Below are 25,843 nucleotides of genomic sequence, written 5' to 3'. Positions count from 1 at the left end.
GCAAAATAGGGTGAATGTGAGGAGTGGGGTGAGGATTACATTTATATGTAGGTAAACTAAAGCCCTTAGAAGAAAGCCTCACCTGTGGAGGATAATTTACCTGTTTGTCATCATGCTATTGGATGTCCCCTTTGATTTCTTTTCAAATACAATGGATATTTTTAAACATTTAGTCATGTTTCATAGTAGATTAAATACTTGCTTTGTTCTCTGAGAACTAAAGATACCATGAAGTAAAATTCTTGTTGGAACTTTTGTGGGTTTCTCCTCGTCCTCGGCGTCCTCCTCCTCTTCTTCCTTAGCCTGATCCCTGGCTCTCCTCATCCAGCACAATGGCGGGTGTCAGGCAGAGCCATAAAGTTCGCCTTGCAGGAGCCTGCCTTCCTGGAAGTACACTTGAGAGTAGGATGAAAACCTGAGGAGACTGGAGAGAGACAAAAAGACTAGGGGATTGAGAAGACAAATTGGAAGAGTGAGGGAGAGCCATTGTGAGCAGAGAAGGAAAGCAGAATGCCGTCATAAACCAAACAGAGCTACGAGGAGTAGAATGGGGCAAGCAGCCATGAGATGAGAATACGTTAGAATGAGGGGACACTTGAGCACACGTTAGAGGGAGGCGAAGGTAGCAGCCAACTGGGAATGATCAGGCTGTGGTAGAGTATGGTCACCTCAGGGTTTTATAACTTTTGCTCACTGTTTTTTCTCTTCCCCCAAAGGAAAGTATGATGTTTCTTTTATTGATTCTATAAATGAGTATATATATATATTTTTTTTTGCAAGCAGCTTTGTGCAAATAGAGTTTTAAAATAGAATTGCATAGCCAGTACTTGAGTGTCTTATAAATAGCAGATTAGGTACTGCTATGTGAAATGTTTGTTTGTGTGTATACATTTTCAACGTACAAAAGATTTTCCTTGTAGATAGAAAGAGAGACAACGTAAAAGTTAAGGGTCACCATTCTGTGGGGTAGCTTGGTGAATGCTCTGGGGAAGCCATCTGCCATCTCTATTAGGCAGAGGCAGTACCTCACAAGTCCTTGCTTGGGCAGAATGTCCTGCAATGACCAAGAACGGCTATGAGATTTGAGCACAGCTTTGCTGCAGGAAGCAGCACTATTACGGAACGTGAAAGAGGACAAAATAGAAAACAAGAGCACCTCTTAGAAAATAAAGGAACAGTTTTTAGTCACTGTTTTTGTATACATCTTCTTGGACACATTCAAACATACCTGTGCTAAATAGTAGACTGCCTTTTACACATTGGGAATTTAATAAATGCTTATTGAAGCAAATGTCTGGAATTATAGTACAAAAGATCTTACATGGGCTCTGAGAGAGAAGGATGGATAGCTGGGAGGTGGGGGCAGCAGGAGGGAGGGAGGGGACACAGCCTACATCTGTCTTCACTCACGTCCAAGCTAATGGAAAATGTCTAATCCATAGCCAGGTGTTTACGTCTGTGACTTGGCTAGGTGCCCTCTTCCCATGACACACCATCTTGAGTATTGGAATCTCATCTTGGGCTAATTTTCGAATGCTGATGGGTGTATTGATCTGGAAACAAGCTGGGTTAAAAAAGGCATTGGTCTTGTACACAGACTCAGCCCAAGCTAATCCCCTGTCAATATGCCTGGGCTGAGTATTATTGACACGTTAATGAATAGAGGACCATAGTTTTTCCAGAGTCAACCTGTCCCGTACTTCAAAACAATCAGACAAACTAAATAGAGCCAGACTCCGTATTGGAAAGAGGATATACTACCATGCAGGATTAAAAAAAGAAATATATTTATCTTGGGATCATTTATTATACTGAACAGAGACCCTAATTCCCTTAGCAGAAACTGGCGGTCTGAATTTAAGTTGCTTTTCAACCAAACACTGTTGGAATGTAAGTCAGGTATATCAATTTCTCCAGATATTATTGTGATCATTTAAAAAGAGAAATGCAAACATCAGTAACAAGGAAGAACAGACCTAGAATTGTGCCCATGTATACTTATATCAGTATAGCCTGTACCATGTGTGTGGGTACATACTGGGAGATGTGGAGGAAAGGACATTCACCACTTTTGCAATCTGTCTGAAATCCAAGATATTTTTAGCATCATGATTGTCAAATATCCTATGCATCCCATTGGCTCTTTACGCTAAATCTTTCTTTAACATTGCAGTTCAAAATGACGGACTTTTACAATAATCATGACAACATAACCACATCTGCCCAAGAAACAGACACATATGCGTTCATCCCATTCTGCAGTAGTTACTGATTGAGAAACATCTCTTGCAGTGTGTGCTCTCGCTTGGAATAGGTACATAAGAATGGAGACAAGACTGCCCTTGAAGACCCAGTTCACTTTTGTCTGCAGAGATGAAATGGTGTATTAGTTTTCCAAATCATCCCCAAGAATTTGTATAAGTACAGATGCTGTTGCCTGAATATCTAGTTTATAAGTTGTTTTATTTATTTTGTCTTAAAAAAATTGGTTGATGTCATAAATTCTCCTGAACCCTTTTTGTTTTCTCATGATGATAGCAAAGCATGGCTTCTAGAAGAGGAGTGGTCAGGTCCCTCAAATGTGGGCTGGGTTCAGTTAGGGTTGGATTGGAGCTTATAGTTCTTACCCATAGCAGACAGCATGCAGAAGGGGACAGACAGAGCCATCATGAGTCCCAGTGAGATGAACATTGTATGGCAAGACCCATTAACTCATTAGTGGGAGTCCAAGGAAGACCTGGATGTGCTGTCTTCAGCCTGGGACAGGGATAGCCAGCCTGAAGGTGCTAGGATGAGCAGCTTGGAAGGAGAAGGATCCAGTCTGGAAGCAGAACCCAGATAATTAAATAGGCCAAGTCCCCTTGGCCAGGTTGGAAAAGGCTGTCTCTGAGGAAGAGGAAGTGCTTTGGAATCGTATTGAAGGTAGGTAGCAGATAATGTATCAGGAAGGTATGCCCTGAGCAGAGATTGACTTAACTAGCTACTCATTAGAATATCAGTGTAAAATATCAGAAATAAGAACAGACGCTTCTTCAGTCACAGGAGCGGTGTTTTCTACCACAGTTAATGATGCAGAAATTGAGCATGGACCTGAGCTTTAGCATATCACAGACAGCACTGCTGGACAGTGCCACCAGTGACCACCAGTATGATAAGGGTACATTTCCCTGCCATGAAGGATCAGGTGTGGTGTGGAAATGGATTTTGGAAAGAAGACAGAAGTAAGAAGTGATGGCAATCTTTAGTAAAGAAAACAAAATTTGCTGGATGGAAGACTCTCAGAGTTCTTTCTGTACGTGGTGCAGAAGAGAAAGTCTAGAGTCCAAAGGTGACTGTGAGGAAGATGGCATCCAGAAGGTGGAGAGTAAGATGTGCCACTCACGGATTTGCATAACCAGTTAGGCAGCCAGAATATAAGCTTTTGGATTGGAGGTGGAGCTCATCTTTGAAGGATACTGCTCATGTAGAAAACACAACTTTGGTTTCAAGTGCCCATATTAGGTGGCCACCATCACCTGTAACACCAGTTCCAGAGGAGCTAACTCCCTGTGTCTTCTGCAGGCACCTGTACTCACAGGCACATGCAATAACACACACATACACACACACACACACAATTAAAAACAAGATAAATTTTGTGAAAAAGACATCCATCATTTTGCCCTTCAAACTTCATCTTCGTGGCTGTGATTAGTGTCTGCTTCTGGAATCATGCTGCATACTTCAGCTCTCAATGTTGCTGCCAAACAAACTTTGTGTCCTCCAAGATGGCCATCCCCTTACTGCTATTGGTCCTAATAATGGAAAAAGTGAGACCTTGGAAAACAGAATAAAGTACTTGCTGCCAATGAATCCTTTGCCATGTTGCAGGCAGCTAAAGAAGACAACCAAAGACCCCTTTGTCTCCAAATCCTGAGTGTTTGTATTACAAAGCCCTAATGCATGACTGCAGCATACACCAGGCCTTCCTCATTCAAGCATGGAGAAGGACTCCTCAGCCTTGACCAAGTACCTGTGGGACTTTAATCTCACCTAGAAAAACATTTGCATGATAGAGAACAGCAGAAGGCAGAATTTATAGAAACAAAGATATTCCTTTTATAATAAGAAAGGAGCCTTTGGTGTCTTTATCAGTTTCCCAGGCCCTATCTAGGTCTCTCTATTGTCATTTGTGTATCTAATCGCGCCCCCCCCCCACTTTGTTTGGTGCAAATGAGTTTTCCTCTTTCTCTCTAGGCAGAGTTAATCTGAAAATCCCTGCTATTGTCTCATAGTTAATTACCTGCCTTTGGAGTCAAGCAGCTTTAAAGCCCCAGTGTTGGAAGGAACTGCTGATGTCTACTGTACAGGAAAGGATGGAGGGAGAGGAGCCAGGACAGAGGACTCAGCCCTTGTGTTCCTGGGAGTCCAGGGGGAGGAGACTGGCCTGGGAGACCTTCAGCCAGCTGGTGACATACACAATTCAACTGTGGCCATGCTAACCCTTCATTTACCTTTTATTGTCTCCAGGTTTCTGATCCCCTCTTCTTTCCAGCCCTGTCATATTTATTTATGTTTCTTTTGCTTTCTAATCATGAATAATTAATTGACCTTGTCAAGCCAAACTCATTACTGCGATTAAGAGAATGGGAACAATAACTTTGAATTTCTTGATACCTATGCACCACAGACTTCTAAGTTGAACCCCAACAAAAAGAAAATTGAAGCACAAAATATCAAAGAGGATGGTGTGATCGGATCCTTACTTTGAAAGTGAAGATATCTGTCTCTCCACACACAGCAGGATGTGTCATCTCCTTCTCATACTCTCAGGCTCCTGGAGAGCAGAGAAGACCTTATGACTAGTGTCCATTCTAGCTCCATCTAGCAGCATCCATAATAGAGGTCAAGAGCACCATGCAGCTCACAGTAGACTGGAGTCACCTCACCCAGAAGAACTTTATATTCTTGTCTGCACCTCAATCGCCCCCAGTGAGAGACAGTAGAAAAAGCTTGGACACTCTCCTCTTCTGTTTCCTCCAAGATATATGAAAATGTACATTTTGTTTGATCACAAGGTCCTGCATTTAAATTTGGTAGAACTTTGAAAAGGTACAAAAATGAAATTCTACTATGAAACTGAAGTGTTCCTCAAAGGGTTATGGAAAATGGTGAAGAAGTAGGCCTTTCTCCCCTCAGTTAATCTGCAAAATGTAGGCAGTATGAGATGAAGCTTCTTGCCCTACTAGCAGAGGAAACCCTTACAGACAGTGGAAAGGCATCCCTTGCAAGAAGACCTAGGCCCATGCTCCCATCTCAGTAAGTCCACCCCAAGCATGTATATCTCTTCCACAAGCCAAGCTGGGTGACCTAAAGTGGCCTCAGCAAAAACACTACATTTGAAGTCACACTGGCTTCATTAAAGTCATTTCTGTGCCTTCTGATATGGCTAAGGTGGTAGGGTGGGGTGTGTGTGGGGGGGACTTTTATATTTCCTATGCACTTTGGAAAACGTAGCATCACCTTTCCGATCCCAATAGTAGACAGGGCTCTTCTGAAAATCTTTTACTCCACACACAGTTCTGAGGGAACATGGAATCAGGTAGCCCTGACATCTTCCCAGAACTTGTGGGAGTCTGAAGCTTTCCTCCAGGTGAGCAGTTAGGGCTCCCTGGGGATATTCGTCAGGCATCCAAGAACATTATTTCCCTGAGGTGGTTTCCCTGGGGACCCTGAACTGCTTCCAACTACCTCAGCTTCACCATGGGATGGAGAAGTCGGCAATGTTTTCCCCTGTATCTTTATTCCTTCTGCAGCCTCCAAGTAAAAAAGGTTGTCATTTTATCTGGGGCAAAGAATGAATACCAGATCCTAAATATCAGCATTGTCAAAATATACTTTGCGTGGCATCCCATTCCCATGTCAGAGGTATTGGTTTATTACAACTGATTGTGCAGCTGAGATTCTTTTTTTAAAGCTCCTTCCTGCTTAAACTTTTCAAATACTTATTATTATTACTATTATTATTATCTTTAATATATTTTACAGTCCAGTCATTATCCCTCTCCAGTTCTGCCCTCTGACAGTTCCTCATCCTTTTCCTCCCCTCCTGTCTCCAAGAGGATCTCCCCACCTTCTCCCACAAGCTCCCATAACCCTCCAGACATCCCCATTCCCTGGGGCCTCAAGTATCTCAGGGTTCGGTGCATCTTCTTTCATTAAGGCCAGACTAGTCAGTCCTCTGCCGTATATGTGTTGGTGGCCTCGGACCAGCTAGTGTATACTTTCTGGTTGGTTACTCAGTGTCTGAGAGATCTCAGCAGTTCAGGTTTTTTGAGACTGCTGATCTTCCTATGATGTCTCCTTCCTCATCAACTCTTCCAGCCTTTCCCTAATTCAACCCCAATGGTCCTTGACTTCAGACAATTGGTTGGGTGTAAGTATCTGCTTCTGTCTCAGTCACCTGCTTGCTGGGCTTCTGAGAGGGCAGCCGTGCTAGGTTCCTCTCTGTAAGTATATCATAACATCAGTAATAGTGTCAGGCATTGGAGCCTCCCCATGAGATGCGTCCCAATTTTGGCTGGTTTTTCCCTCAGTCTCTTCTGCCTTTTTGTCCCTGCAGTTCTTTTAGACAGGAACAATGCTCTTAAGTATTGAATGAGGTCTTTTGGAGACTTCATGGGGAAGCAGTACGTATCTAATTCTAGAGTATGTCCTCACTGTCATATCCCTAAAGGCTTCTGTAGTTCAAGGCTGCAGGCTATGTACACAATGGTGTGTACAGAGTTCTATCAAAGGCAGTAGAATTGATCTCAGTGCCCTCACTGACCCATGAAGACTCTTGCCTGCTCAAAAAGACTGGTGTACAGTCTGCCTTACAACTTGCATTTAGGCCACTCTTCTCTTCTTAAGAAAACTAAAAATCCTTACATTCTTTGGGCCTTGACAGACATTGTTACAGAAGGCACTCTGCCTATCCATTGTTAAATAGAAGGTTATCAGATAATACCATTGAATCCCATTCGATGGCATTTTGAAATCAGGTGCTAGGAACACAAAAATCATGTAGCATTCCTGACATTACAGTAGAAGGGACCACATTATAAACAAACCATTATCTTGTTAAAGCAGAGATTGGGGCATCCATGTGGATATAAATTTGATGAATTACTGAAAGGGAGTAAATGTAGTTCCCTGATAATTAGCATCAAAGGACTACATTCATAAGTGGGACTTATTAGATGCTCTGAGGAAGAGATGTTGTCCTAGGTAGGAACCACAAGGGACAGAATCTGGTGACATATAACTCCCAGAATGAAGAGGGGCACTGCTTATGTGTCACAGAGCAGGGCCAGTGAGTTGCTCTATCTCAGTTTTGGATGGATGGAGATGTGTAGTTTTTCTCCCCAGACTTGGCTTTTTGTGATACACAGGCAAGAATGCTGTTTCTATTCCTCGAGGCAATGTGGATTTAATGGTTTTGACATTGGACACTGTCCACAAAGCTATCAGTGGAATGGAACATGACAAGCACCTTAGTTAATAAACCTCGAGAGGAAGGGAGAAGTCTTGGAAGGAAAGAAAGCATCCAATCCCCACTGGTTCTGTGTCCCTTGTGCTGCAGCTAAGACGCAAACGAGACAGATTGCCAAGACCTGTCTACCACCATGTCTGTTGCCGGGAGCACTCTGCTTCCACCTGCAGTCACAACAGTGATTAACATGTCACAGTGTAGTCAAGAAGTAGCTCTGTATGCACTCAGAAGAAGAGTGTATAACACTGGGCTCAACACATCACTGTAATGGTGAACTTGAGAGCATGAGGCTGCAGCCAAGGGTAGATGACAACCACAGCAAGGGCGACCAGAAGCTAGCTTCTTATTTTATCTGAGAGATCATGGGCCATGGAGGAGAAGGCTTACCACTTTGCACATCTCCAGATGAATTTAGAGTTCTAAAAGTCTGCACTTGGAATATACTGGAAGACTGGTGTTCCTAATGAACGTCAACTGTGGCCTGCAGTGTCTAACATTGGTAGAAAGTCTAGCTGGCATCTGCTGGAGTTCAGCTCAGAAGTACAATGCTGCTGGAGTTGCTGGGGCCCCACGTTTTTCTTTTGATCTTCATTTCATGTTATTTGAAAAGAAATTTATTGATTTAAAATTAGGACAATTTAATTTGGTGGCATGTTTTCTTTATGTCTCAATTATATATTCATGTCTTTGTGGTAAACTCAGCTGGTGGGGGATTAAGAATTCAAACTAGAGGATTTTCACTTGGCGAGTAGAGCTTTCCACTGTGATTAATTGGGAGTCTGCACAATGAACCCAGCGTTGGCTCCACTGTGGATTTACTAGCTTAGCAGAAAGAAGTAGATTTTAGGATTTAAGAGTTTTGGGTTTCAGTCTGAATTTTGATAATAATTACCTGGAAAAATGACCTACTTATTTAAATTGTTCTCAATTAGATACTTTATAGAAATGTTTTGATACATCCTATAATCTGATTTGGAGAATGTTGCCTATTAGATGCAAGGAAGTGGAGCTTGGTTGTTTTGCCAAGGCCATGCATGCAATCATTTGCCAAGCATCTAGGGATATAGGCTGGTCTGTCCTGGCTTGTGTCCTTTGAAGAGATCCAGTTATTTGTGATAGCACCTCATACAGCTCTTCTGCGAAGGTAGATCCCGGGTCCTAAGAACCAACCTGGACCACAACCTGGTATGTTCGTGCTGCCTCTCCTTTAATGCTGTCCCTCAGTTATGTCATCACCAAGTCTGCTCTTCTTGCCAGTTTGAGCAGGTGCTAGAGTAACCTCGTTGACTTAAAACTCTGGCTTCAAAGTGTTGGAATCATTGTGCCATCTTCCCTTACTTTGAGGGTATAGGGCAGGTGAGTGTTTTGATTCCTCCCACCCCAAGATGAGAAGATTGGGGATTTTAATTATTTCTTATCTTCAGTTACATGTATGATACCTAACAGAGGCTCAGGACATCTGCACAGGTGAATCTCAGTAGAGTATGATAGGGATCTAGAATGGCCTTGGGATAGAGGTAAAATGCACAGGATAAGAAAGAGAAGAGCTGCCCAGGTGGGACCATTCATGGGAATCTAAAACTGAAAGACTGCAGTGGCTCCAATGTGAGGAGCAAGATTTTTGCTCCTCTAGAAGTCCAAACAAATAGAAATTTTTTGAAATGGGTGGCCTGGCATTTCCTCTCTAGACTTCTAGAACATAAATAAAATAATTCTTCTGTCGGGATGTGTCTGGTTTCCTTCACTCACCCCTTCAGCACAACTACTCCTGTCCAAAGTGATCTTTTCAAACAAGATGTTAGCTCAGAGACCTCTGAGTCTCAGAGAGCTAGGGGTCTGATTTCTGGGACCTCATTTTCTGTCCCGCCTCACTGTTTTAATTTGAGTTTATACTTACTGTTTTGTTCTTTTTGGCCACCAACCTCTTGTAAGATTTTTTTCCCTCTGCTGGAATTCTCTCCCCACTTGCTATTTTAGCTTTTAAACATGTGTTTCCATTGAGGGAGCTTTCCCAGAGCAGCCTACAGCTCCTACATCACCTAAGCGCTCAAGCCAGGCCATCCATCTTGGTATTACAGCAAGTTGTATGATAAGTGTGCTGTATCTGCTTTCCTGAGAGCAGGAGGCTTGCCTACTCTCCATTGTATTCCCAGTGCCTCCAGCTAATAGGAGTTCAGGGACTATTTGTTGAGTAATGAATAGAGTTATAAAATTTTCTTTTTAAAAAATAATTACACAATGTGATTCATTGCTCACTGTTCTGTTTTGTTGTAGTACGCTGAAGAATGGCCAAGCAAAGAATGGTTTTTAGTCCCAAGAACCATGAATATTCCCAGAATGGTTGCATCTTTGCAGATATGATTAAGTTAAGAGTTTGAGTTAGGGAGATTATCGTGGGTCCTAAATGTAATCACACATACAAGTTAGAATAGAAGCAGTGATAACATGAAAGACAAATACAGGGAAAATAATGTGACTATTGGAGCATTGTTCTGGAAGATGGGAGGGATAATATCCTGACCCAGAGATGTCATGAGTCACCAGGGGCTGGATGAATCCTGGAACATACTGCCTTCTGAGTCTCCAAATGAAGAGCTGATCCTTGCTTCAAACTCAGTGAATGGCATTTTGGATTTCTGGCCTTCAGAACTGAGAAAGTACAAATTTCTATTTGTCTTATGGTATGAGATCTGTGTAAATTTCTTACAGAAACAGCATAGAATTAATGCATTCCCTCAATTAGGGTGGGACTCTGGTTGTTGGGGGTAGGAATTTAAAAAGAGTTTTAGTGCCCCAGGTCTACTGGAATGTAGCTGTAGGGCTGAGGTTATTTTCTGGGGTGATTGCTTGTTGTAAGCTAGGAATTCCTAAACTTTTCCAGTCATGGCTCATCCTGCTGGAAAAAAGTTTATGTGACCCCAAATATATAGGTGTGTAAAATACTACACATAACAACAATTAACTGACGATAAATGATAAGGAATCTTATTTTAAAACAATACTTTGGCATATATTATTTTATTATTTACTGAAGAAGAACACAAGATTGTATACCAATGAAAGTGATGGGATTATTTACTTTTAAAGAATTAAATCTAGGGTGGGTTTCCAGTATTTATAGAGGAGAGTCTCTTCAATGGTTTTTTTTTTTTGAGTTGATAAATATTTTGAATGTATAACTGTCAGTGTCAAGAACACCACATACCATCAATACATAATGCAAAATAATAGGTGTGTTTATGGCCACTTCAGACAGGAGAAATTTGGCTAGAAACCCAACTCTAATTGAGTTAATAATTCCTTATGAAACTCAAATATGCCAATGCTATCCCAATAAATTTTTTTTTGGGGGGGGTTTTGAGACAGGGTTTCTCTGTATAGCCCTGGCTGTCCTGGAGCTCTCTTTGTAGACCAGGCTGGCCTCGAACTCAGAAATCTGCCTGCCTCCGCCTCCCAAGTGCTGGGATTAAAGGCGTGTGCCACCACGCCCAGCTCTCAATAAAAATTTTATTTACAAGCCAGGCATGGTGATGTATGCCTATAATCCCAGCAGTGACTGAGGCTGGAGAACAGCCATGAGTTTTAGTCTAGCCTGGGAGACATAATGGTACTATGTTTCAAAATTAAAAATACCCCCTCCAGACCTAAACAAAATTCTGAAGGCCCTCTGTCTTGTGGCTCTGGCAGGGTCAGGACTGTAATCAATCACAAGTTCCCCTATCTTTAGGACCACTTTGATATCTATGATTGCTCTATATGCTTGGCTTGTTTTATTTATTTATTTATTTTTGATAATTTCTCTTTGTGGCTGCCTTGCTTTATTTTTTTGTGATCAAAGCCTAATACAATCCTATAATCCTCGTTTGCTTTTTTTTTTTTTAAACAAATGACTTGGTAAATTGTGTGATTTTTTTTTAAAACAACTTTTTTCAATATTTATTGAATTCTGAACACTACTTGTATGTGTATTCAAATGGCATTTTATTAAAAATAAAATCTAACAAAATACAGTCAAAAGATCCACAAATTTGATACTTAAAATGCTGAGCATTAAGGGTAGGAAAACATGAATTATGTTTTCCAGAATTAAAGTGTTTCTCTATTCCAGACAACTTCATGTGAATAGAAAAACAGTGAATTGTACAAACAGGCAGTATTCTAAGCTGGAGCCCAGGTGTTTCAGGCAGTCCTTTGTCGTTTGAGGTGCACAGGCATGCACAATGCAAGCTGCTCACACATGTGAGACCCAAGGCTGCAGTCGGGATGCACGCTGCAGCATGGATCTGCTGGTAACTGCAGATTACTCATCTTTTGGAGTATGACTGCTCATAAGCCTGTAACTGCTCCCATTTCTTTTTTTTTTTTTCATAAAGCTCAGTTACATGACCACATGTGGATTTAAGACAAGTAGTTCAAGAGGCCTGGCTCTAGGGTGGAGATCAGCAAATTAGGACCCAGCCCACAGCCTGTATTACCATGATTTGTAAGCTAATGCTTACAAATTTTGTTTTTGAAATATGGTTAAAAGGAGAAGCATATGTTACAGTGGCTTGATGGGGCCAGTGCTCATCATAGTAGTTGCTCTCTGGCCCTTTACAGACCTGCTTCAACCTCTGATGTAGGGGACTGAGCCACTCTGTTGCAAGGACATTCAAGTAGCTGAAAGGAGAAGTCAGTGTGTACATGAGCCCAGTCTTCCTTCCAAGAGCTGGCATGGTTGTACAGCCCTGAGCCAACCCACTTGAATGTTCAGTCACTGACCCTGCTCAGCCCTCAGAGAACAGACTAGTATGCTGCTGGTCTGAGTCCCTGTGAGGAACTGTCAGTTAGATCTGTCTAGGCAGGCCACTTTTCAGTACCTGACTCAGAAATCACAGGAGACAATAAATTACTGTTGTTTAAAGCCTCTGCCTTTGAAAAAATATCAAATTTCTAGGGAACATGTACAGGCCTTTGTTCTTGTTATAACTTTCTAAACAATAAGATGTAATAACTATGCACATAGCATTCGTATTTTGTTAGGTCTAATGCTAGGGAGGATTTGCAGTATGTGGGAAGATGTACTTACGTTACATGCAAATACTGCTCTGTATAATTCAAAGAGCTCATATGTCTCTGGGTTTTAGCATCCTTAGAGGATCTAAGAACCAATATGAGGGCACTAAAGAATGACTGAGCATCCATTTAAAAGTTATGTGTTTGGAAGTTCACCCTCCCCTGTAGATGTAATGAAAGTGTGTCATTCCCCTGTATTGGGATATCTATAGGAATTGATGTAATCACTAAAGTTTTAATTCGAGACTATATTTGATGATATTTAAATGATTGACCTGGGGATTCTAGGTGACACAGCAGAGCAGACAAGTATGATTGTTTTTTGTTGTTGTTTGTTGTTGTCGTTGTTTTAAGAATAGTTTGAACATGTGGAAATGGAGTTGAATATCCTGAGGTAATCCCTTGTTAGTTGGGAGGGAGCTCTGTATTTGGGCTTCATTTTCATTATTTATCTCAACAGCACTTTAAACTAATCATGTACCAAATAAATCTCTTTAATTATAGCAGGTCTGTATCATCACCTCCAACAGCTGGACCTACAGCCTTCATTTCCAATAACTGCAATCTTTAGTAGCTCATCTCAGAGCCTTAAACATCCATTTCATGTTTCTTCTCATTCTCTCTCGGTCTTACACAGATCTAGTTAGAGTTACTGAATTTTGGAATTTACCCAGAATCCTCCTCTTTCTCTCCAGTTCTGTCTTCTTTCATGTGGCAAGCTACAATCGCCATCATGTAGATCTTTACCCTCACCTGTCTGACCAGTCTTCTTCTTGATGCATTTCTGAGCCTTTATTCTTCATGCCCAGGCACAATGTGTGTAGACAACCAATCTTATAACTCACCTGGCTTCCTAATGCACATAGGCCTTATTGCATCAGGATATAGAGTCTTATTGTAGTTTCACATGGTTCAGCCTGCTGTTGGTGGCCTGCAAACTTCCCTCTACTGGACCTTGAGATACCTCCTGCTCCTGAGTGCTTTTCTCTTCTTTTGATCTTTTCTAGAAGTCGCCTTAGGGAAGCAGTCCTCCTGACTGTGTGAAGCACAGCTCCCTGCCACTCTCATCTCTCCATAGCATTTCCTTGATTTATTTTTCTTTAATAGTACACCTATGGATATGAAATATATCACTTTTTAAAGGGATGTATCCTATTTGACCCCAGCCAGAACACAGTTTCCATGAGAATGAAGACTGGCTTCTTTTGCTTACCGTTGGTTCCATGCGCCTAGAGTAAGACCTGCAACAATAAATACTTTTTTGATTGAGTACATGGATGAAAACAGACAATACTCCTTAAATGAAATTTTTTTCTTTTCAGACTTCATTCTGTTTATTTGCACAAGTGTGTGAGGGGCATGGGCTCTTTCTCACTTCCATCTAGATGATTTCCCTCCAACCCCACTTTCAGAACATGTGGCATTTAGGCTGAGTTTGGCAGGATGGATTTTTTTAAGAAAGCACTGCAGAGAGCCAGTATCCTAGATGGAAGGAACGGTGTACAGAATAGAGTTGTTCAAGTAGAAGCATGCGAGCTGAGGAGGAAGCAAAGTCTATAGGGAGTGCCCATGGCCTGGAGTGTAGACGAACCTAAGTTCTGTCTCCTTAGAACTGGGATTTCACTAAACACTAGGAAGAGAGAACACAGGAAGGAAATTATAGCAACTGTTTTGGAAAGACCTTTGGCATCCTGGCACAATATGGGCTACAAAGGGAGTTTTGGAGACAGAGAGTAAGAGAATTAGAAGACAGAACAGTCAGTTATTGCTGTTATCCTGGGTCTCTGATATGGAACCACCTTCTCTTCCATGTAGGGACTCAACAGACAGCTATTTTTTGGCCAGAGAATATACAAACAGGGAGAGGCTGTGTACACAGAAAGAACCAGGATGGTCCACAGCCTCATGTGTTCAGAGTCCCAGAATAAATTTCTCCAAAACACCTGCCCTCTCTGTGTGGCTTAAGGCAGAAAGTAAATGGAATCCATTGTCTTCAACTTTGCAGAACTTCAAGTTTATATATTTACCAATGAAGCAAAATCCTGTGCCAGAGCTTGTTTCAGTTTGAAATTCTGAGAAACTCATCTTTGAATTAGATAAATGAACTCCTGTCAGCAAGAGGAGATATGAACAGAAGATCAAGCCCATGATGAGACAGGACAGATAGGATTTGGCACAGGAAAGTCCAATTAGGAGATGCTTGGAAGAGGAAAGGAGAAGCCAAAGAATGCCAAGCTCCTCCCAAAGGGCCTCTGACCTCCTATCCCTGCTGTCTGCTGGGAATCAGCAGAAGAACTTCCTAGTGAGCCTTGGGGAGGATGCAGATTCTCAGTAGACTTGCTGGACCTGAAATCCCCTTGAAGGGCAATTTTGTGGCAGTTTTGAGACAGGAGGTTTAAAAATTGGCCATAAGAGGCAAACTAAGGGCCAGAGGCAGCTGCAGGTCAAATTTGGAATGTTTCTTACATGAAGTCTAAAATGATGATCATACTCATTAGTAGGGTCTGTGTCAAATCAGGTGAGTGGCAGGTTCCACCGTTCTAATTACAGTGTGCTTCCCCTCCCCTCAAGCTGCTATGCTGCCATTCAAATGAAAAACTCAGGAAGCAGGGCTGTGAAGAGCTTCCTTCACCCTAAGTGGGTCAGCGTAGGCTCACTCCACATTGGCCTTCTTTGCTGTCAAATTGCTCTCAAAGCATTCCTTTGCATTTTCCCTTTATTATTACGTACTAAGACACACGAGAGTTACTTCTGGTCACTCTGTGTGCAGAAGAGCCTTCATCCTGTTTGGTGCCAGTTGAGACATACTCTCACAGGTGATTTTTCCATTACTTAGCTTAAACTTAGCCCCATAGATGACAGCTATTGTATATGGACATGTTGAGGAGAGCCTTTCATGGCATTCAGGAAACTAGGAGTGAGAATTAGCCATAGAAGGCATTCTAAGGCAGAGTCATCACTTTCTACAATTATACACAGAGAAACCCCTGCCTCAGTCTTTAGACCTGGCCCTGGTTGAAGATGAACATAATACAAATATCTTCAACCCTTCTGTCATTCAGCAAAGACTGGCTGAGCTTCTCACTGAGCAGCCGACTAGAGTGGAGTAGAACATAAACACCTTGCCTACCTCAAAGAAATAACAGCAGGGTGAGCAAGTACACAGATCACTCTAGCATGGGAAGAGCTGGGGCAAACGATGGTGGTGCCCTGAGGGAAGTCTTCTTCTAAGAGCATCTGGACCCCAGGCCCCTTCCAAGGTAAGACAAGCAGCGCTCAGGACTGAATGAGGTTAGAGAGTGACACAGTAAAAACAGCCTCAGATGTCCGTATCAATGCATGGATGTGGATGGGGTGACAAATGGGGAGGTGACCCACCAGCAGCAGAAGTACTCCTACATCAGGGCTTAGAAGGGGCACACAGTGCCAGATAAGAGCCTAGTGAAAAGTACGAATCAGAGGAGAGTAGGTGTATGGAAGCCAAGCTGTGGACTTTGCAGTGGTATTCAGTTACTGAAAGGAGCTGAGAGAAGACCTTGGTCAAGACTTCTTACATGGTTTCTGTTTTGTAGAGAGGATCTAGAAGCAGGGTCAAGAGAAGGATGCCATGTTAGAGCATCCTGGCCCTGCCTTTCCCAGGCAGGGGAGCAGTGTCTTAAGTTCAGCGTTTTTATCCCCAGGAAGGTTTGCAGCTAACTAACTCCCCATCATGGTTCCATTGAACGCACCACCCAGAAGCTCACAGCTGGGGTCAAAGGGAAACAGACTTTCTTCAGGCCATGGGCTTCTTAGATTTAGTCTAAGAATTTACATGTTTGCTTTTTTATCTCTTCCTTTGCTTTTTCTTTGTATTCTATTTCAGTCTTTGGGGAAAAAAATCTTTCCTGAGCCTCAATTCCCTTGCATGTCCCAGCCCTCTGATCCTCAATTCCCTTGCATATCCCAACCCTCTTCACAGTCTTCAGTTTTCCTTTCAGCCCATGGCACCCTACCTCTTTCCCTCAGCTCTCAAATTACTCAGAATTTCCTTCTCCTTTTGCCTTCTATTTCCCTCCTTGTCTCCCTTGCCTTCCTCCCTTGAAGCCCAAGCTTTTTATTGGCCATCAGGTTTACCCTCCGGGAGCTAAGCACAGGTGCAGGATGCTGACATCATGCGCACAACCCCAGGTAGCTTCTCTTCCCCTCAACAGCTTCTAGGCTTTTCCACCATCACTCCTAGCTCCTGCTGCCATTGAGAGGAGGACCGGGTGATCAGATGCTTTGTCTATTTTCTCATTTCACTTAATAAGCACATCTTGAAATTGAGCTGCAATCTCACTCACAATATATCATTTCCCCTGGGGAGCCCCATCCAACCCCAGATGAAACTCCCTCCTTGCACTGTGAGAGGAGGGAAGGCCACGTGTTTAAGGTTTCTTTGTTGAGACTCAAATGGGGGATCTGTGTACATTGCTCTGTCAGAATGTGTTTGTGTGGGGGACTATGTGTGTGTGTGTGTGTGTGTGTGTGTGTGCTCATGGGGAGTGTGTATGTTTGACTCAGGCTGTTTCCATTTATGTGTTAACTGGAAGTAATTTGCAGCAGACTATGGGTGTAACAGACATGTGAGATGTAGTATGTGTGAATGTGTAGGTCATAGAAGGGGTTCACTTTGGACTGGGGAAGAAGGACTAAGTTATTATTTTGCTTAACTCAGTGGTTCTCAATCTTCCTAAATTTGCAACCCTTTAAATCTATGTCTTATGTTGTGATGACCCCCAACCATAAAATTATTTTGTTGCTACTTCATAACTGTAGTTTTGCTACTGTTATTAATTATAATGTAGATATCTGATATGCAGGTTATCTGAAATGTAATTCTTATGAAAGTGTTGCACAATCCCACAAAGGGTCGCAACCCACAGGTTGAGGATCCTGGCTTAACCTCTCCACTGTCTTACATCCTAGCCATGGGCAAAGGATGTCAAGGATGGATTTCCTGAGCAGCAGTGTGCAGAGGCCACAGTGTAGACATATGGGTGGAGTACATGGGTTTGTTGTCTCCTCTATGCATAAAACCTTCTCTGCACCAGGCTAGTGTCCCCTGTGGCAAAGTGATTCAGGTTCCTTAGGTGATCTAGCCACAGGGGACTGTATGCATGGCATCTCATCTCGTTAAACTATTAAGCCACTGTACTAGTTGGCAGACTTCCACCCAGTTATAACAATATTTATAGTGCTAGTTTATCCGAACCTTATTGTATAGCAAGCAGGACATTTATAAATCTCTTTCTGCATAAGATCACCCTTGGTGCTCAGAGCAGTCCCTGTAACAGACTGTCTCCTGGCCCTTGGGTTGGAAGCGAGGGAGTCGGGGATGTCAGCTTTGCTACACCGGAGTAAGAGGCAGCGATAAGGCAGAATCTGCATGACCTCACTCTGTGCAGCACAACTCAACTGAGGCATTAACTTCTCATCACAAGCAAAGGCTAGTGTTAACGTGACTTAGAGAACTGGATCACAATTAGGTGTGGGCTTTGCAGGGGTGGATACAGGTTCAAATCAGATCAGAGCTAGAAGGCACAGAACGGGTCCTGTGCCAGGGGTTTTGCTTTAATATTGGAGATGAGGTCAGAGCATCATTTAAAAAAATAACAACTGGACCCAAATATAGCTGTCTCTTGTGAGACTATGCTGGGGCCTAGCAAACACAGGAGTGGATGCTCACAGTCAGCTATTGGATGTATCACAGGGCTCCCAATGGAGAAGCTAGAGAAAGTACCCAAGGAGCTAAAGGGATCTGCAACCCTATAGTTGGAACAACATGATGAACTAACCAGTACCCCGGAGCTCTTGTCTCTAGCTGCATATGTATCGAAAGATGGCCTAGTTGGCCATCACTGGAAAGAGAGGCCCATTGGACTTGCAAACTTTATATGCCCCAATATAGGGGAATGCCAGGGCCAAAAGAATGGGAATGGGTGGGTAGGGAAGTGGGGGCGGTATGGGGAACTTTTGGGATAGCATTGGAAATGTAATTGAGGAAAATATGTAATAAAAATATTAAAAATTAAAAAAAAGAATATACAGAACACATACAATAAATATTTACTTAAAGAAATGAAACATTAAATTTTAGTACTTCAAAAGTGAATATAAAAAAAAAAATAACAACTGGATGTTTCTTTGTTCATTCATTAGAAACCACTGTTCCGTCTCAACATATGGAGAATCACAGGAGGTTAGCTCATTTTTTAACTCCAGGTCACACCTCTGATTATGAGGAGTGTGAGAACTAAACTCCAGTCTCCTTGCTCTCCTCCAGGGCACTTTCCCTCGCCCCTCATTTAAAGACATATCCCTCTTTATGTATGTGTGAGAATACAAGACAGCATGCATGGCAGGAGAGCCAAGTGTTCCAGAATAATACCTCTACCAGGTTCTGTGCTTTGGTTTCTACCATCTATAAAATGAAGATAAAGACAAATCTTGCTATGTGGAGCCATTGAGGATGATGGTATGAGCTGACTCCACAGAAAGTTGCTATAATCCAGCCCAGTTTGTGGCAATTCCCCTGCCCCTTAGTATAAGGAAATGGCCATCCGTGAAATATCAGTTTTACCAGACATCCCCATGAGCTCAGGTGGTGACCATAGGTAATATAACGTTTTCATTTTAAAAAACACAGCATAGGCAAAGATTGTGTTTCTTTACATCCTATAAACTCACTGGCAATGGCGTGTGCTCATTAAAGTCTTCACTGAGAATCCTGGCCTAACCTTGGCACCTCCATAAACAGTTACACATGGCGATGTGTCCAGCCATTGGTTTGGCTGAAGCACAACCAACATTTACACCCAGTGTAGCTAGATTGCACCACCACACTCATTGGTTCAGAGGTTAAGTGTTCTGTGTTCTGTTGCCCAGACACCTTCTAAGTTTTGTTATTTTTAACATAATTTCAAACATAGGATGTTGCCCCTAAAGATTTGGGAGCCAGATGCTTGCGCCTGGGGCCAGGGGGCCGGGGGTACCTAATAACTCAGAGAGGCAGAGAAAGCACCCAGGTGACTTTCTTCCTCAGCTGTTGTTCCAAAGGGAAAAGAAAATTCTTTGTGTTGTTAAAAAACAAACAAACAACAACAAAAACAAAACCCCTTCAAACTCAATGTCACTGCCTTCTATTCCCTGTGCATCTCTCTATCCATCCTCCTGACTTTCTCTTACTCTTTATGTTTTTTTTCTATGGTTGCTCCCTGTCAACTGGTTGCTTGTTCCCCATCTTGACCCTTGATTTTATTTATTTAATGCAGTTTAAAATAAACATAAAAGCTCTTGTACTATAGTTCTGTGCTAGACTAAGCTAGTTTCTAATCAACTAGAACCAGGGTTTTCCAGTATACAACACAATCTTGGTGTTCACAGTGTGATAAAATATCCTGCAACACAGTTTTACCACACAGTAGGTGTCAAGACACTTATGCTGGTAGTAGGGACTTTGTACTTACTTGATAAACTAATAAGGTCTTTGTCATGTGGGTGGATTTTCATTAGGAAATATTTTTTTAAAAACAGCAGACAAACAAACATACTTTTAATTCAATTTAAAAAGGAAGTTTGTGTTAATGAAATGTCTCGATGGGTAAATTGCTTGGTACTAGCACTAGGAGCTACTATTAGATGCCTACTACACACAGAATAGCCAGTCATAGAAGCACTGTCTTTGTCTGTAACTCTGATACCTGGCAGGTTGGGAGTGGTAGGTGGGTGGGGGGCTAGAAACAGGTTGCTTTGGGGGACACTGGCCAGCCAACATTTTGGAAATAGGCTACTCTTGGTTCCGCAAGAGACCCAGTCTCAAACAATAACCTTCTGATGAGCAAGAAAGATAGCCCCTGTTAGTCACTTGCTTTCACAATCATCTGTGAGAGCACACACATAGATAACACACACACACACACACACACGCACACACGCACACACACACACACACACACGCACACGCACACACACACACACACACACACACGCACGCACGCACGCACACATACACACACACATACACACACACACACACACGCACACACACATGCACACATACACACACATACACACACACACACACACACACGCACACACACACACGCACACGCGCACACGCACACGCACACGCACACACACACACACACACACACACACCAATAGTGTCCCTTTCTTGCCTTACTATTAGCTGCTCTCTACCTAGACTTTCCTCCACTTCCCCCCCCCCATGCTTTTATATTCAGATTCACCTCCCTCACCCAGTGGCCTCCACACTTGATCAATGTCTTCTTTGCACTCAGCTTTATCTGTTATGGCTTCACGTACAAAAACAACATCTCACTACCCAATACTAGAAAGCTTATGTGAGAACATGATAGAATTGCCTCTTGAAAATCCCACAGTGCATCCAAAGCCAAATAGTGCTAACCAGCTTTCCTCCCCATCCCGGTCTTCCTTGCTCTTGTCTGTTAGCACCCTCGAAGAGTGTTAAAACTTTATATGTGATGCTTGCAAAGAGAACCAAAGCTTATCCTTTACAGTTTACTTGTAGATGCTTATCTTCTTTTATGTATTTGATTGGCATGTATTTATTATAAACAGTGCAGGTTTCATAGAGACTACTTCTCTCAACTGTATCATATACTTAGGCCATCATCACCCTCCTATACTCTCTCCCCCTACCACTTGGCTGCTTTCCCACCATATATATGCTCTTACAAACCTATATAAAATTTAGAATCCACAAATATGAGAAAAATGTAATGTTGAAATATCTCGATGGGTAAAGTGCTTGTGGTGGTGCAAACACTAGGAGCTGACATTAGATGCCTTCTACACACAGAAGAGCCAGTCATGGCAGCAATTGTGTGGTCTCTAAGTATACTTTCTATGATGCTCCCAGTTGCATCCACTGTTCTGCAAATGACATTACTTCATTCTTTAGGGTTGAATTAGTCTCCTGGGTGTATATTTAGTTCCCTGGACCTCTCTCTTTCCAATAGAGACATGCAGTTTCTATTCCTGACTTCCCTGCTGCTGTCTTCATCATATATCAGTCCTCCAATCCCATGCTTCCTGCTTCCTTCTACGCTGTCTCTGTCCTCATCCACTCATCCTTTGCCTAGTACTCACAGCAACAATAAAAGCTGGCACTGCTGGGGCTTTACTATGTGGCAGAAATTATGCTTAACTCAGAATCTCCTTCAGGTCTCGAGGCCTTCAGCATTAGGTAATAATGTGCTATCTATACTTTGTAGACGAGGAAGCTGATATATAGTGGGATTAAAGTCTTCCTCTAATTCATCCCAGTGGAAGAGGCTACTAGGACCCTTAGCTTTTGTGAGGAGGCCCCCATCAGTGAGTCCCCTTTTCAGCTTTTCCCAGGCATTCTCTCTACCCACTGCATGCTTCTTCCTGTGGAGAGGAGTTGTTTTTCTGTCATTTCCTTTTGGGTTTCCGCTGTCTCCTCGGCAATGTTGATTTCATTCCATTTTCATAATATTTCATGCTTTAATTTAATTTATTTAGTGCTATTGTACAATGCCCTGAGCACCTCAGAAGTAGTGAGGATTTTATAAATAAAATTATTATTACAGCTGCTCTGATAGCAGCCTCTGAGCTATCTAGTGAATATATCAATTACTCTCAACACTGAGAATGTTCACCTAGAGCCCTCTATACCAGACTTCCATCAGCCCTTGCTGCTCTCTCTGTGTGTGTGCAGTGCAGACACTCTTGTCGCGTTTCTCCTTACTGCCTTTATGAGGTGCCTTTAGCAACAGGTCCACACCATATGTTTTAGACAACAGGGCCTACTTTCTTTAACCATTTTGAGTCCTTGACATTTTGACTTCCATTTGCTGGAGCAATGGAAGCCACATCAGTTCTTCAGAGACTCCTCCTCTTTGTCCATGCCATGACTAAATAAGACTTCTCTACGTACAAGTTCCAGAAAGAAATCTTTATTATACTGATTATGAGCTGATCAATTTGTTTGGCCCTATAGACTTCAGAATTCTAATCCGCAGGGATCATTTGAATAACTTCGGTCAGAGTCTTGAAATAATGCAAAACTCCAAGAAAAGAGAAAGATGAGGACCACCCTGAGCTGACTTTGCTTCTGACATCAATTCTACTTTGAACATTATTCCTATTACCACAGTTACAACCCTTTACGAGCAAGAGATATAAGGGGACCACTGTCTCCTATTAGCGGTGCTTCTATAACAAGATCAATAATTACAAGGTAAAGTGATATTTGAGTGGGAATATTCACTGGGCATGCCCAACTCATGCAGAAACGTTCAACCTACCATACCTCACCTTTTCCCATGGCATATCCTTATTCTCTGATCCATCCTTCCAACTTTCTGTATGCTCCCTTCCATCCTACCCTACCCTGCTCTATTTATTCTACTCTGTTCTGTTCATCCATTCGTTAAAAATTAATTAAGTGCTTGTTCTACCCAGGTTATGTGACTTCATTAATAGCAGTGAACAACACTTACAATTTTCCTCTCTTCCTTTTGAAGATTTCCTTCATTTCTTCTGTTCCCTTCTTCTTTACTTTCCTGATCCTCAAGAATTCACCATCTTCACAATTTATAATTGTATTAAGGATTTCTGAAGATTTTCTTTAATTAACAAGTACCAGTACACTCTGGTCTGACTATTCTGTTTCTTAGAAAACATGTGGAAGTAGCCGATCTGTCCATTTCAATCGAATTCACTCCCATCCAGGCAGAAGTTGGGCTGTCACACACCCTTTCAGAAGCTTCTTATGTTATAGGCAAGATGATTGACTTCAGGTGTCTCTGCAATGGATACATTAGATGGAGAAGAGATATCTTAACTCAAAGGAGTATGCTATGCAGTTCACACTCACCATGTGGAGTTCCAATACTCAGCAATCGAAGAAGACTGTGGAAGGCAATTATAGCCATCTCTCCCTGCCAGGCAGTGGTGGTTGGCTGTCTGACAACTATACTTTCTTTTAGGAAACCAGGACTCTGAAATTCTAGACCAGAGGGAAGTAGACAGGATGAATCCTGGTTTGCACACATGGGAAAGAATAACTTCCAGTGTGGGGGGGGGGTGACTAACCAGAAATGCTCAAGTAACTACAAAGAATGAGGTGAGTGGAGCACTTTAATGATATTCACTTTTCCTGAAGTTCAGAAGTGCTCTGAACTGCACATAGGAAGGAGACAACCCAAGTCACTTTGAATTCCTAACTCCACTCCACTCCACTCCACTCCACTCCACTCCACTCCACTCCACTCCACTCTACTCCACTCCACTTCACTCAAGATATAGTAGCAAGTGGCTATTTGCATCCCTAGTAGTGCAAACCACTGCTGGAGATACTGTGTATACAGAAGAGATGTATTCTACTCTGTGCATCAGCAAGTAGCCTGGCAGGACTCATCAGAGGTTGCCTCTCTGGAATATATCTATAAAGCTCCAATTTTAGGCTCATCCTCTGCCTTTCATTTCTCCAAAGAAAGTGTGAACTTTGATGGCTCTCCTGCACAGATCATGACAATCCAGAGCTGCTAATTGAAGGCTGGCCTGGTCCACTGGCCCTAGTCTATTGAACATCGCACATCACTTTCATTGTAATTCCATGTCAGCCCTTTAATAAAACTGGCCAGCAAACCCATGAGATAACAGAATAGGAATCAATGGGACCTACGATTGTCTGCATGCCAGATTCTCTTGTCAGCCCAGTCTCCCATCCATCCTGCCAACTCTCCCTCCTCTGGGACTGAGACGTTTGAAAACAGTGCAGCAGTCTCATCTCCCGGGCAGTGTTTTTTCTCCATCATTTGCTTTATTAAATATTGATTTTCTGTTGCATTATTAAACCTTAAGTCTGGAGCATAAATTCTGTGCTGATACTTTAATCTGGTGTTCTCTCTCTCTCTCTCTTTCTCTCTCTCTCTCTCTCTAGCTTTTGGAACTGATTTTCAGGCCAGTTCCCCTGTGGAATCTTTAAGCCAACTGAGGGCCTCCAGGTAGGAAAGGGCCCTGAGTGGAGAAGCACCTTGCTGCAGAAGTAACCATGATTGTGTGAAGCTGAGCTCACTCTCAGCCTGCCCCAGGCACAGCAACCTGTCACTGGGATTCACATGCTGTGCAAGGGAAGTGCAAGGGAGCTCTGTGTGATTCACACCTTCAACCAGAGAAAGCAAATGAAGTACTGGATTCATTTTAGGATTGGAGATCATAGGTGTCAGGACCATTTGCTTTTTAAATTTTTGGTCCTGGTTATTTCTAGGATTGAAGTTTGTACTCTAAAAATTGTTTTAATATTCATCAATTAATTAATTAATTATGACAAGCTTCTCCTATATGGCCAAGGCTGGCTTAGAACTCTTACTCCTCCTGCCTTAGACTCTGTAGTGTCAAGATTACAGGCACGTACTGCCTTTTGTTTGTTTTGTATTTGTTTTTCTATCTTTTCCTGAAGCAACAATGGTTCTGACCATCAGGTATAAAATAGAACCCTCAGTCAGTCATTTAATGTAAGTTTTTCTGAGAGTCTCAGGCATCCCAAATAGCCAGATTAACTGAGTGACCTCTGGGCTTATGTCCCCAGCCCTGAGTTGTTTCCCAGACCATCAGTCTGAGGCTAGGGAGAGGTGACTGTTCTAAAGATAGGAAGCAGGGACAACTATGTTTGCCACACAGGCTAAGAAATAGGAGAAAGGGTGGAGGTGTATATTTGTGGAGCTGCTGTGGCAGGCTAGGGTATGTGGGTAGCCTTTGAGTATGGCAGATACCCTACTGGAATTCAGTCTGCTGAGAAACTCTCTAAGAATACAGAGGCATCTTCAGAAATTTGGTGATATGGAAAAACCATTGGTGAGGAAAAGGGCAAAGCATTTGTTTGTTTTCCTCTGATCTGGGATAGCAAGGATGAACAGCCAACCTCAGCCAGTCATAGCTTCTTCTTAAAGCCAAGAAACAGAGGTCAACGACTAAGGAATGAATGCGTCCTCATAGCCATGCTAACTGAACAGTGCTTCTTAGGGAATGTTTGGAAGAAAGGGTGTAGTCAAGGTGAACAAGGCTTTGTACTTTATCATCACTAACATGTTATGTGTCACCAATATCCATAGACAGCCCCCCCCAATAAAGAAAAGGTAGATTTTTCATGTTATGTGAATTTCTGGTTACAAATCAACACAGTTCTATTTCTAAAGCTTCAATCATCTCTACAATAGTAAGCGGGCAACAGACTCTGCCTTC

General features: G+C 42.4%; 1 protein-coding gene across 3 annotated transcripts in view; it reads left to right on the top strand.

Moving 5' to 3' along the window:
* Positions 1-25,843, top strand: part of Ntm (neurotrimin) — a 969,657-nt gene that overhangs the window by 790,843 nt on the left and 152,971 nt on the right. The window lies entirely within an intron of this gene.

The sequence above is a fragment of the Mus caroli genome, unplaced genomic scaffold, assembly GCF_978045245.1.
Source record: "Mus caroli unplaced genomic scaffold, Mus_caroli_1 scaffold_11, whole genome shotgun sequence".
In the NCBI taxonomy this organism is placed as follows: Eukaryota; Metazoa; Chordata; class Mammalia; order Rodentia; family Muridae; genus Mus; species Mus caroli.
Note: the sequence above shows the minus strand (reverse complement) of the source record. Positions and strands in the feature narration are given on the sequence as shown.